This window comes from Lampetra fluviatilis, chromosome 40 (assembly GCF_964198595.1).
Source record: "Lampetra fluviatilis chromosome 40, kcLamFluv1.1, whole genome shotgun sequence".
Classification (NCBI taxonomy): domain Eukaryota; kingdom Metazoa; phylum Chordata; class Hyperoartia; order Petromyzontiformes; family Petromyzontidae; genus Lampetra; species Lampetra fluviatilis.
In genome coordinates, this window is record NC_136314.1 from 1,960,651 (window position 1) to 1,973,351 (window position 12,701).

At 46.3% G+C, this 12,701-nt stretch overlaps 1 protein-coding gene across 1 annotated transcript in view; it reads right to left on the reverse strand.

Annotated features, from left to right (window-relative positions):
• The window catches only part of LOC144946112 (contactin-4-like), a 158,646-nt gene extending 149,544 nt beyond the window's left edge, over positions 1 to 9,102 (reverse strand). The window contains exon 1 of the mRNA XM_078874854.1: positions 8,481 to 9,102. The gene's annotated coding sequence lies outside the window, so the exon portion shown is untranslated. The remainder of the gene's footprint in view (positions 1 to 8,480) is intronic.
• Between the last annotated feature and the right edge of the window lie 3,599 nt (positions 9,103 to 12,701).

Genomic DNA, 12,701 nt, shown 5'->3' on the forward strand with positions numbered 1-12,701 from the left:
CGATAATTTCACAAAGAGGGCCATGGATAATAGTGTGTTCATGGACTCTATAGCTCCCGCAGATAATAGGAGTCGCAGGTAAAATTAGTAAGTAATAAATTATACGTACAAATTATACAAAAATACTAATGTCAGTGCAAGAAACTAAAGAAGTGCATAATGTCCAACAATTTCAGCTATTTTTGTTGAGCAAAGCAAGCACGTTACATTTTTATGCAGTTATAAATAATTTCTTTATTTTGATGACTGTCTGTTATTTGAAATAACATACCGTGCTTTCCAAGTTTCGTGAATTCTCCCATGTAGAATGTTACTAAAATACGAGTCATTCAAGGTTCATGTGCTCTCTTGGTATGTAGTGAATTAATATTATCATAATTTTCCAGTCATTCCCCTGAAATTCATGTGCATCTGCCCCATCTGTGTCGTAACAAAGTATTGCCAAAAAAGTATATATATATTTTAGGGGGACAGACATTCATGCAACCATCTCAGGACACCTGCTTTCAAATCCTCGTCACATTTTACCGACTCAAATCCACGCTTAAAGCATTTGTTCCACTTAACCAAACTTCCGCACGACATGCATGTATCAAATAACCTTACGGCTATAAAATGTCAGCTGGTTTAACTTTTCCCTTCACCAGAACTGTCATTATACAATGCTTCTGCCCCACACTACATGACGCTATGTATGCCACCATCTTGGAAATACCCAGACTGCTGTAGACAGCTGTGATGTCACTTCACACAGGAGTTGCCAGATATTGTCACCACCACGCCACACTTTTTCAGTGACCTGTCAGTTTTATACGACTACAGTAGCAATCGTCATATCCATGACTGTATTACCCACAACTCCTGATATTCGCGGGAGCTGTAGAGTCTGCATACAACTTGTCTGCGGCCTGACTTTTTATATTATCGGCATTCATCCACATTTTTAAGACACCCTGTTTTGCACAATGGCTTCCTATCATCTGCGAAGGTGTTGTGCATGAAGCAGGTCTCGTAGAAAATGCACCCTATTATCCGTGGGTTATTCGCGGGTATTGATCGGCCATTTTTGTTCTGTCACGCACCTTGGTAAATTACGCCATGACTCTTATTGGCCATGAACTGTTCGCAGATTAGTCATGTTCATCAGCAAATCAATTTTATTATCAGAGGATTCCTCCCCCCCCCCCCCTCCTATGGTAAGTGCGTTGCCACAACCACTCCACACATTTGCAGATCACCCCGTGAATAATTTTGTATTCAATGTTCGTCCCCCACATTACCATAGATAAGGAGGATTCTATCACAAGTAGAACAAAATAGCATCAGATTACCTCTAACAATTCTAGATTTGAAGCTTTCGTGACTGCAAGGAATCATATTCTTAGGTTTTTTTCGGTAAAGTCACGTAGGTAAAACATAAAAATTAATGAAAATAAAATAAAACAAAAACGTCGTGATTTTTGTTTTATTTTATTTTATTTTCATTAATTTTGATGTTTTACCTACGTGACTTTACCGAAAAAAACTAAGAATATACCTCTAACAATCATCATTTTACACCAACGATGTTTTACAAGGTTGTTTGGGTTGTTTTTTCATAACGCAAAAAGGGAAAAAAAAAATGGGGAAATCACCGTTGGTTGCTACAAAACAATGGTGTGAGATTTAATAATGCAATTTAATGAAATATTTATTGCACATCAATATACCGCAGATTTATTTACTCGTTCGTGCTGGAGATTGGCCGTGCTGCCCTTGATACATTGTATTCTCTCCTCGTATTCGTAGGCATTACGTTGGCAGCTGACGGTTTCTTTGAAGATTGTATTGGATTAAAGTAACTATTGTTCCCATCGTCAAATGATCCACAAACCCCTACAGAGTTGGGCAGCCATGTGATAGCAATGCATTTTACACAGTGCAGCACTTTCTAGGTTTTTGACCTCTGGTGTTTATGGGGAGAAAAAAAAACCGTGAGAGAATGGTCCTATAAACTACACGAGTATTGATTAATCTTCTCGAAATATTGTCCTGTCACTGAGGATGGATACTGCATTGATCAATATACAGTATTTGCTAAGATTATGAAGCATCCCTTAATGCTAAAGGTCACCAGAGGTCATACATCACCAAAGAAGATCTGGAGTATTCCAACAATTGTCATTATTATTCTCATCTATAAAAAGTTTAAACAGCAGCGCGAGCCAATCCGTCACAGGTAACCTGTGATACGTTTCACATGTTTGTATTCTCTGCATGTGTTGAAGCAGAGCAGGCCAGGGGATAGGTCACAAATGTCAAAACAAAATGGTCCATTTCCAATTTAAGCCAGTCCTTTGGAATGTGCTATTGCTCATAAAAATTGGTCCAGTGGCTTAGTTGGGACAAGATGTTGGACAAAGATTAAAAATCGTATTAATATATAAGTAGATAATCTGGATTCAGAAAGAGGTCCATTAACAGCCATCAAAACAAAATGACTTCCCATCAAGGAATCAAGTCAGCCGGCAGCTATCATATTGCAACTGTAATTAAATGAAATGGAATATGATATATTTATTGTTTTATTAACATTTTATTGTTTGGCAACGGATCACTGGCCCTTTGCTTTGTGGGTTTGCCTCCACGGTGGCTGCCACCGGGCTTGAGGTTTCAATTCAGTTACTGTGAGGCTTTGACAAAGTGTGCCATTTGTTGGAAATTAGATACCAAAGGCCATGTGGTATAATTTACAGGAAAGAGGACATTGTGTGCCAAGTCATGGCTCAAAATGCCAAAAAAATGTACGTCGGCTTGTATTATACTCAGCCACAACATGCACTATCTTTTTCTAACTGAAACGAAATTCACGTTGGGTATGTTGGCCAAATACCCTCCAGAGCTCCCTCTACTGGAGGCCCTTTCGCCAGCAGTGGCCGTGAGCAAGCAATTGCACGGCTGCACCTTTAGTCGGCGTCTCTATGAACAAAAAAATATACATCGATAATGGCATGAAGTTGAATTGAAATACTCGTTTGTCTATTGGGAAGCTAAATTTGTCCGTTGGACATTAAAATAACAGGCACTAAATATCAATGCAGGTATAATGCTCAAAGAGACCAATCGACAATGCATAATTTATTTGAATACTGTATTGAAATAATAATAATTACGTGATATTTTATAGCCCTTTGTCACTATGCTGCTGGATTACTATGCGGGTTATTTGACCATTCTTCACAACTCTGGTCAATGCGGATTGGTGAGGGACGGTGGGATAATTGCGCAGTGTGGCAACCACAGTGCCACCGCTCTCCCAACGGAGAATATTTGGCCCTGCAAAAGAATCGCTGAAATGTTTTCATGCTTTTAACATTTGTTAGCAAAGCCCAAATGCTAAGATGAGGTTAAAGTGTGTGCAGACATGGTGGATTACAGCTGTTTTAACCTTTCTGCCCCCTGCTGACGGCACTGAACAAAAATTGCCATATTTCCCCCCCCCCCCATCATGTCAGCTCGTGGCTGCTTATTCCAATCACAAAAACCAACGCAGCACATTGACCACAGAGACTGATATATATTCGAACAGTCAAGCTAATCCCACACGGCCACCCACTCGGGCTCTCATCAGTACATATGTACTGTATCTGATTGCGCTGTTATTAATTGCCCGCAGATAAGGCTTTTTGGTAAATGAGCATTAAATTGTCTGGGGATGAGTGCCACCAGCTGAAATTGTGCTTGCGCAATTACACAGTTGTTGCCACGGTGCTTGAGATTCACATGGATCGTTTCCAGGCCTCGGTCTTCCCGAGCCAAATTACAAAAAAGCGCGGAATTACTTTCTAATTGGCGCGTATTCCCTCCGAGGGGGTTGGCTCGACTGAGCTTGAAATGAGTACCTGGCAGGCGGGCGTTTTCAAGCGAGGGGAGGGAATTCTTTGGTCGCGTCCGTCTCGTGTGCTGAGCTGATCTGAATCAAGCACTCACTGACGTCACTTGCCCTGAAATCTATCTGATCGGCCCTCCAAAGGGCCCGAGGCAGGGCTAAATCACTGTGAAATTAATATTCCCGCGGAGGGAGGGAGGGGGGGGGATTTGAGATTTTGTTGGGGAGAACAGGTTGGGTTGAGGGTGCGGATTTTGATCCTGGAGAAGCAATAAGGGAAGTCCTACCTTGGGTGGAGAGATTTGGCAACTGGGGAGGATTTGAAAGTTGGGTGGGAGGCTGGGAGAGGCGATGCAGGGGTGGGGGGTGAAAGGCGCATATTGGCTGATTGCCAGCGACTCCGGTAACCATTATGAAGCATTTTTTGCATGATTCCATGGCAGTGATCGTAACCTTCCGAACGTGTCATTGGATTGATATCAAATGCCTCTGAGCGGTTCAACTTGTCCCCAATTTCCATGCAGCTTCTTGATTCACGTCGGCACTTTCAAGCGCACGCGGGTTTCGTTCCGTTCAGCTGTTGCAATGGATAGAGATACTCACTGGCCAGGGAAACAAACACAAAAAACGAGTCGATTTAGTTGTTGTTATTGTTTAGCACGTGGCATAAGCGCCCCATGTTGAATTCAGTTTGTACATACACCGCAAGCATGCCACGTGTATTTCTTTCCTGCTGTATCATAGCTTCACGCTCAATCTTTACGCTTCCACGAGCACTCGCGTTCTCAAGTCACACGCTCCATCTCACGTGGGGGGGGGGGAAATAAAAAAAACGAAACTCCACGCTCAGCCATTCTGACTTTGATTGTGTCAATTAAGGGCGCAGATAGTTCACCTCTATATTGTGTTTACTGTGCATTGATTAAACAGCACGTTACCCTCTCAATAATTAGCTGCGACTGGCCACTTGTGTTAATTTAAAATTGATATGCTCTATAGATTAGTGCTTTAAACACATAATTATTGTGTATTATGGCAGGGCTTGCTTTATCACTGCCACAACAATGCAATTCATTATCTTCGTCTCGATGTCCACGTAAGATGCAATTATAAATGTTATCGACGACGGCTGCGTGGTATGCACGCGAATCATTGGTGTTACAGCATGCTGGATTTAGCGCTGCAGCATTACAAACTGTTTTATGGTGTAATTATTCGGTGTATTGTATACTAATTGCGGAGTAGAGTTAGTGGAGGATTGTGTCATGAGCAGTGAACCTGAGTTTAATTCCCGGCTCTGGCTAACATTCACTGAAAGATGATATCTGCACATGTTCTCACACCCACGCCCCCACCTCACCTCTTCACCAACCCACACCAACCAGTGTGGTGAAGTATGGTCAAACAACCCCTGTGACTGATAAGAGAGGCATTCGTGTATGTATACGTTGAACTTCTTTTCGCACCGTAGGTCGACAAACGTGCTCATCGGAGGTTAGCATTTGGTAATGAAATACAATTGAACTTTATTTGTTGCTGCCCTTTGTCCAATCCGTGGCTGAAGGCTTCCCCCACCGTCGTGTCGGTCATGGGGGTTGTTTGACCATACTTCACCACGCTGGTGTAGACCGTGGCAGGTTCATGACCCGACTAAAACAAGTGATTACTTCAATGGCAAGTCAGATAATACAAATTTCAGAAAAAAAACCCATAACAGAACAATTCAAAATACCAACACCGGAGCCCCAAGCTAACCATACGTCGAGTGGGTTTTCACGTGAATAATTATCAGCCCAAAACAGGGCACATTCGCACGCAGCTTCTGTCCTTAACCCTTCCGTTAACCGCGCGCTCCGGCAAGAGGTCCTTCCACTATTGTCGTCTGCTCGGCCTTTTCGCGTCTCAACATCCAGAATGTGCTGCGAGGATTGCACGAACGGCGCGATTGCTGACAACAGAGATTGCAACCCCCCACTACCACCCACCCACCCACCCACCACCAAGACCACCACCCCCCCACCCATCAATCTCTTCCCTAGGGGTGGCTTAGCGGGCGTGACGAGCACCCAATCCCGCAGGCACCGCGCGCGCGCGCGATCGTAGTAAACAATGAACGTCATCCATTGGCTCATGGCTCACAGCCAATTAGCGCGGTTGGCTACGTACGGCGAGAAAGAAGTTCAGCATACGTACACACATACACACATAGCAGTCGCAAACACCATCTGTCCTTAGCTCGGGGTAACAAAAGGGGAAACGCCTGCCTGAGCGCACGGCTTTACATGATTGTGCCTCCCGTTCCTTTAAAACAGAGGCTGCGAATATCAAACAAGCTGATGTTTTGTTTTGCCACTCCGATCCTTTATTTATTTTTATCTCTCTTTGTATTGTCTGTTGTTGTAACTTGCTGACCATCCACCACCGGGCTTCATAGCTCATCGGATTCCTCCTCCAGTCTAAGTACAGATTCTGACTCTGAGCTGTTATTCAACATACGCGCGTATGTGCGTGTTCCTTAATAGCAATGTAGTGCTGCCCCAGGTGCGTTTAAATCAGTTTGTGTCCGATTACAGTAATTGTTCGCATGAGCTTATTTAATATCCGTATCACAAAGCGGTCAACCCATGGCACCTGGATCTGTCCCGTGACCTCCCTGTGGGCCAGCCTTCGACACTTCACGCGGGTCCAAAAGTGCACCTAGCCTGGCACAAGCGCCGCGGTTGACGGTGTGCATGTCCACGTGTGCATGCGCACGTGTGCATGTCCAATATTAAGCACAGATTACAGCGGGTTTTTTTTATCCACTGCTAGATTGTTGTGCCATTCTGACCCGACTCCGACTGGAAATCTGTGCAAAAGACCTTCACAGCTCATCGGATTCCTCCAGTATGAACGCATATTCTGATTCTGGATTGTCTCCTCACGCCAGAGCGCTCACGTGGGGTTGTTTGACCATACTTCACCACGTTGGTCAGTGCGAGGTGGGCGGTTGGGGCGAAGGGCTCGCTGAGAGACACGGACTCGCCCACGTCAGCCACGTCCGGGGAATCGAACTCAGGTGGTCGGTTTTTCCGAGCAGAGTGGCACTAACCACTGCGCCACTGCCCCACCTCTCAGCTGTAATATTTGCATATAAATCATTTGTGTTGCTGTCCGCCCGTGCACTGATTAACCCTCTTCATATAAAACGGAGCGATTTTCCGTCGGCAAAATTAAAAGTGCCTCTGGAAAACTGGTTTCCTTTTCCAGCGCATTCCGTGTTTAATTGACCTCGAGATGTCGATGATCTTTCGTGGCTGAATCCTGGCTGTAACGCTTAATGCATCAATTATGCATACGACTGGCTTGGTGGCAGATTCCTTGCTATGCAGTAGCCTCACACACACACACGAGTGGAGCTATTGATCCGCAGCCCAGTAGGATCCCCCATTAAACCTAAAACAATCAAGCCCATGGCAACAATCCAGCAGTGCCAAGTGCACCTACGTTATAACCCAACAGACTGTGATTACAAAAAACCCGTGCTAATGTACGCGTTTCGTTTTGGGCCATTTCTTTTGCAGTGGGTGACAGCCCACCAATTTACCCATCTATCTGACATTTCGCTAGACAGCATTTTAAGTTATCACAATACGCGTAAATGACGAGCACCTATATGTATATTCGTCTGTGCTTGTGTGCGACACAGAATATGCGTGTCACGATGTTTGGTGCGCGCTGACAGCACTTGCCCCAACAGCCTGGAAAAGGCTTTACGGGGGATCTTTGTCTTTGAAACAATTGACCGCTTCGAGTACGTTATCGTGTTTCTGATTACCCTTGGCATGCATAACTGCAGCAGGACAATTATTATCAGAGCTACACGTGCCTCTGCTGTCCAGGTTCAGACAACAAAGACAAAGAACCCCCCGATAGCCTCAACACACTCCTAGGGCAAGTGTACACACGCAATACACATAGACCGCTCCAATCACAAGCTAATAAATAACTCATTGCGTAAATGTCTAATGACCGCGTGTATACACTTTTTTGTGTGCTACAATTGACCACATGAAGTGTCTCTGATTAATTACCATTCGGAGGTTATGGATAACTGCAACAGGAAATTTATTATTTAGTAACTACAACTGCATATGCATTCCAGGAGCACACACAGGCAACGATCCCCCATATAGCCTGAAAAGACTGTTGGGGCAAGTGCTGTTAGCGAGCACCTATTGAAGGCCGGCACGGCACACGAGGGGGGGTGTGGCCAGCACCACGCCCGGCCGCCTTTTTCTCCCCAGTGGCGATGTTCACACAACACACCAGTTACTTATTTGAGGCTGAGTCGACTTAGAGGAGGCCCAGAACCGGTTCAGATAATGGTCACTGGTGTTAGCGCAGCGCGCAAACGCGAAACAAAGACAAACATCCCCCGTGTAGCCTTAACAGGCTGTCGGGGCAAGTGCTGTTAGCGAGCACCTATGAAGACCGGTGCGGAACACACACACACACACGCACGCGAAACAGTCACGCGTACAAACACAAATCGCATCACAGGACCAATCAAACTGGCGCGTTTTGCGCGTGCGGGACAGACGTCAAATGAGAGAGAGAAACGTAGAAATACCTTCAATTCAGGGCGTCTGCTTGCGACGTGCAAGCGAACGTTCTTGTTACCCCAACTGCGCTCAAGCAAAGATCCATCCACCGCAGCGCGCCCTGTTCACTTTGAGCGCTGGTCTTGAACGCATAGCCGCTGTCAACACCCGCGAGCAGTGGTGGGGAGGAGGGGTGGGGGGGGGCAAACCTTCGCACGCTGACTTTCGTTCAGCCCTGCCTGCAGCCAAAGGGATACCTCTGTGTGTGTGTGGTGTGTGTGTTAAGTGTGTGAGTGAGACAACCCAAAGGGAGCGAACGAACGAGAGAGCGAGAGAGGGTGGGGGGTGGGAAGTGAAGGGGGGTGGGGTAAGGAACGATGAACAGAAGCTACAAAATGATTTTCACTTCATCAAGCAGCCCCCCTTTTGCTAAAGTCGTACGCGCGAGATCTAACTGCACGGGTGGGTCGGGTGGGCGAAGCGATTGGCTCAATGTAAACCGAGCAGCAGCAGCGGCGGCGGCAGCGGCGGTAGTGGCCAGTGGCATCCGCGTGCTGATGATGTTAAGCTCCGAGGAGCAGGGGATGAACAGCAGCAGCAGGAGGAGGAGGGAGGAGGCGCGCGCAGTTGGTGCGGGCGTGTCCACGAAGCTGAAGCGCACGGTCTGACAGCGGGGAATTAGTCATTAGGACGTCACTGTGCCCGGAGTGGATTATTTTTGCCTCCGCCGAGGGTGGCGCTCGGTGGTGGATGGAGAAATGGGGGGGGGGGGGGCAACGAGGGGGGGGGGGGTTGCCGGATTGGGTTGCAAGGCGGCGTGCCTTGTTCTGCAGGTTGCGGCGTGTGTGGCTATCAGAACTCCAACATGTACTCACGCTGGGAGATCCCATGCACTGCAAAAGCTCCTTTTCGCAGATGTTCAGCAAGGGGCGGGTGAAAACGTTAGGACATCAAACAATACAGACACGCGATACGAGTGCAGGCGATAGGAGAGGTCAGGCAATTACTCAACAAATTGTAAATACAATTTAAACAAAACTATTTATATTCTACCAGGTAAAGCCCACTGAGCAGATTCGCTTTTTTTTCTTTTCAGAAGCGACCTCGCCACGAATGAGAGCTCAACCAAGTAGCTCGCCATGACGTGAACATTGATCGCAGAGAGGCATCGGGAGAGTAGATCCGTGTTGCCTGGTGTTTGGGAATTCTGCATTGCGTCTCGTGTCGCGTCTCTTGGGCTTTCCAAAGCAACACACAAAGACAAAGATCCCCCGCGTAGCCTTCACTGGCAGTTCGGGGCAAGTGCTGTTTGCGAGCACCAGTGAGGAGTGGGTTACGGGTGCACAGACAGACGGTATGGGCAGGACCACGACCGGCGCCAATGTTGAAACATCCTACCTGGGGCAGAATTAAGGCTGAGTCAACCTAGGGGAGCGCAAGGACCGGTTCAGATATGTTGTCACCGGTGTTGATCGTGGTCGGGAATCAAACTCACAGGTGCTTGCTAACAGAACTTACCCGCTATCCAAAGACAAAGACCCTCCGTATAGCCTTAACAGACTGTTGAGGCAAGTGCTGTTAGCGAGCACCTATGAAGGTCAGCATGGCCCACGAAGGGGTGGGTGGCCAGCACTACTCCCGACGGCTTTTGTCTCCCTAGTGGTCGATGTTTATACACCGCACTTATTTGAGGCTGAGTCGACTTAGGGGAGGCCCAGGACCGATTCAAATATTCGTCACCCGTGTTGGCCGACAGCGGGTATCGAACTCGTGTAGCCGGGTTTGTAGCGCAAGCGCGCTAACCGCTGCACCACCGCTCCCCCACCCGCCACCCATACACATGCACTCGTACATGATGAACGGACACGCATTCGCTCCATCCACTACCTCTGTCCATGCATCCATGGGACATTTAAGGGATGCTTGCAGGTTTTGTTACAGTTATTCCTCCTGGAGTGAAATTCCCAGAAGTTCGTGATTTTTAATAAAGCAGATGAGAGCAGATCACAAGAAAGTGTTCAGAATTGTATGGGACCGTTCCTTATGTCTCCATCTGCATCATCGTCATCACCACCACCATCAACTATGGCCAATCCACTGCTGGCTGAAGGCCTCCTCAAACTGACACCACTTATTCGATCCAGCAATGTAATCATAATAATAATCCACCTAGCACCTGCATACAAATGGATTTCATCATCCCAACTTGGAACGCCCTTTTGGACAGTAAAAGTCCAATACAAGGCAATTGGGCATTTTGGAACTTTAACTTTGTATGTATGACTCATGAGAGCATGCATTGCACTCATTGAGAAGTAAAATATGCCGTGTGATCAAATTGGTTTTCATTTTCGTGTTTGTACTTGTGTATAAATATATAAATAGCAATGTTTTCTTAATTTTTTGGAAACGTTCTTTCAATGTCTTGTAAAATCGATTCACGTTCCATAATAAGTGTATGTGGCATAGTCGTATGTACTACTATTCGGTCGTTTGGCATGGAATCAAATGTTTAATTCTCAGTGTGCTTTCCATTACGCCACGGTTGCATCCAATTTGTTAACCGATAGCAATGCAATTATTATCACACCGTCATATTGCAACAGTTCCTGTATCTATTGGTCCATCCACTGATGGATGGAGGTCCTCCCCATGCCATGTCAGTCTTGGGTGGGGTGGAGGTTTGCTCGAGCATACTTCACCATGCTGGTCAATGCGGACTGGACAAGGAGAGTTCCACAAACCAATTCACGGTTCGCTCGCCACTGATATCAGCCAAGGCCGTGAATCGTACTCAAATGGTCTGGTTCGGAGAGCAAAAGCACTCGCCACTAAGGACACAGCGTAAAGTATGTGTCTATGTATATACGGTATTCTAGAGAGATATAGTGGATCTAATATACACATGAGGTTAATTTACAAGCAGGCAAGACCCCAAAGAAATATACACAGTGAAAAATGTAATTCTGGGAATAATTAACGGGTTTTTTTCGTAAAAAAATTACGTGTGCAAAAGCTAACATGAAATTGATGTTTTATCAATGTATTGTACGCGGATTGTAAACCAGAGCTTATTGTTAAATGAAGGAATTTAGTCAGTCAAATTTAAACAAATGTCACATGTTCAATCCCTCAAATGTGAATATCATCTTACAGCCGACCTCTGAAAAAAACTTATTGAGACCTTGAATGTTCTGTTGTCATCATCTTCAACCGCACTTTTTTCCGCTTGTGGACCGAGACCAGTCTCAACCGAGTCTCAAGACGCTTTTTCAGGAGGGCCTTGCCAAGTTTGTTGATGTTGTACGTGCGGTAGGGGGCGATGTTGCTGCCATGCCAAATTGAGGCCAGTAATTTGCATGTCATGTTTAACCATTGGGACTTTTGGCCAATACCATTTGCATTGTTTTTGTTGATTTTATCCACTGCTGGATGATGTCTAGTTCCTCTGACTTGACGGCAACAGTTAATCTATCTATTGTAGTCGAGCACCAGCCGCCATTCCTTCTCGTCACATGTCCTGCCTCATCCCACACTGACTTTTTTTAGCAGTCAAAATTATGCAGCCTCGCTTGCATTTGCTCTCTCATCCGTGTGTTTTCTCGTTCTCGTTGTCATTCCGAGCGTGCGCTATTTCCTCACTTTGATCGTAGTCTGCGCTTTGGGCCATTGGGCCTCTGCTAAAAAACTGTGATTTTTTAAAATCTGCCAAAAGTTCGCTTCCTCTCCTGCTCCCTTCTTCCTATGCATTCCAATCCTTTCTCTCCCTTTCCCTCCCTCTCGTTTCTCGATGCATCCCATAGATCGGTGCTTCTCAGCCGTCATCATTCCACGGCACACCCTCGAGTTCGCTTGATGTTCGTGGCACATCGAAACCATAAACTCACTGTGGGTGCCCGGGTGGGTTGGGTGGGTGGCCGGCGGTTGGAACTTGACTGACCGTCTGCTGCCCGTGCTGCGTCTCGACCAATGGGGAGGGGATGTTGGGAGGCGGGGACTGGATCGGCCACTGAACGACACGGTAGAAGTTCGTCTGTCCAAGCTTGTGAACAGTGAGGTTATCTCTCTCTCCTGTAATTCTGACAACACAACAGCGCACATTTGATCATTGTCGTGGTTCACCGGTTGCGAGGCAGTGCGCTTGGTTACCGCTTGAAACGGCTTGCCATGTTGCGTCGCAATATACATTGTAATTTTTATTGTTATTAATTCTAGTTTGTACCAGACACTTAGGTGTATATGGACCCCAG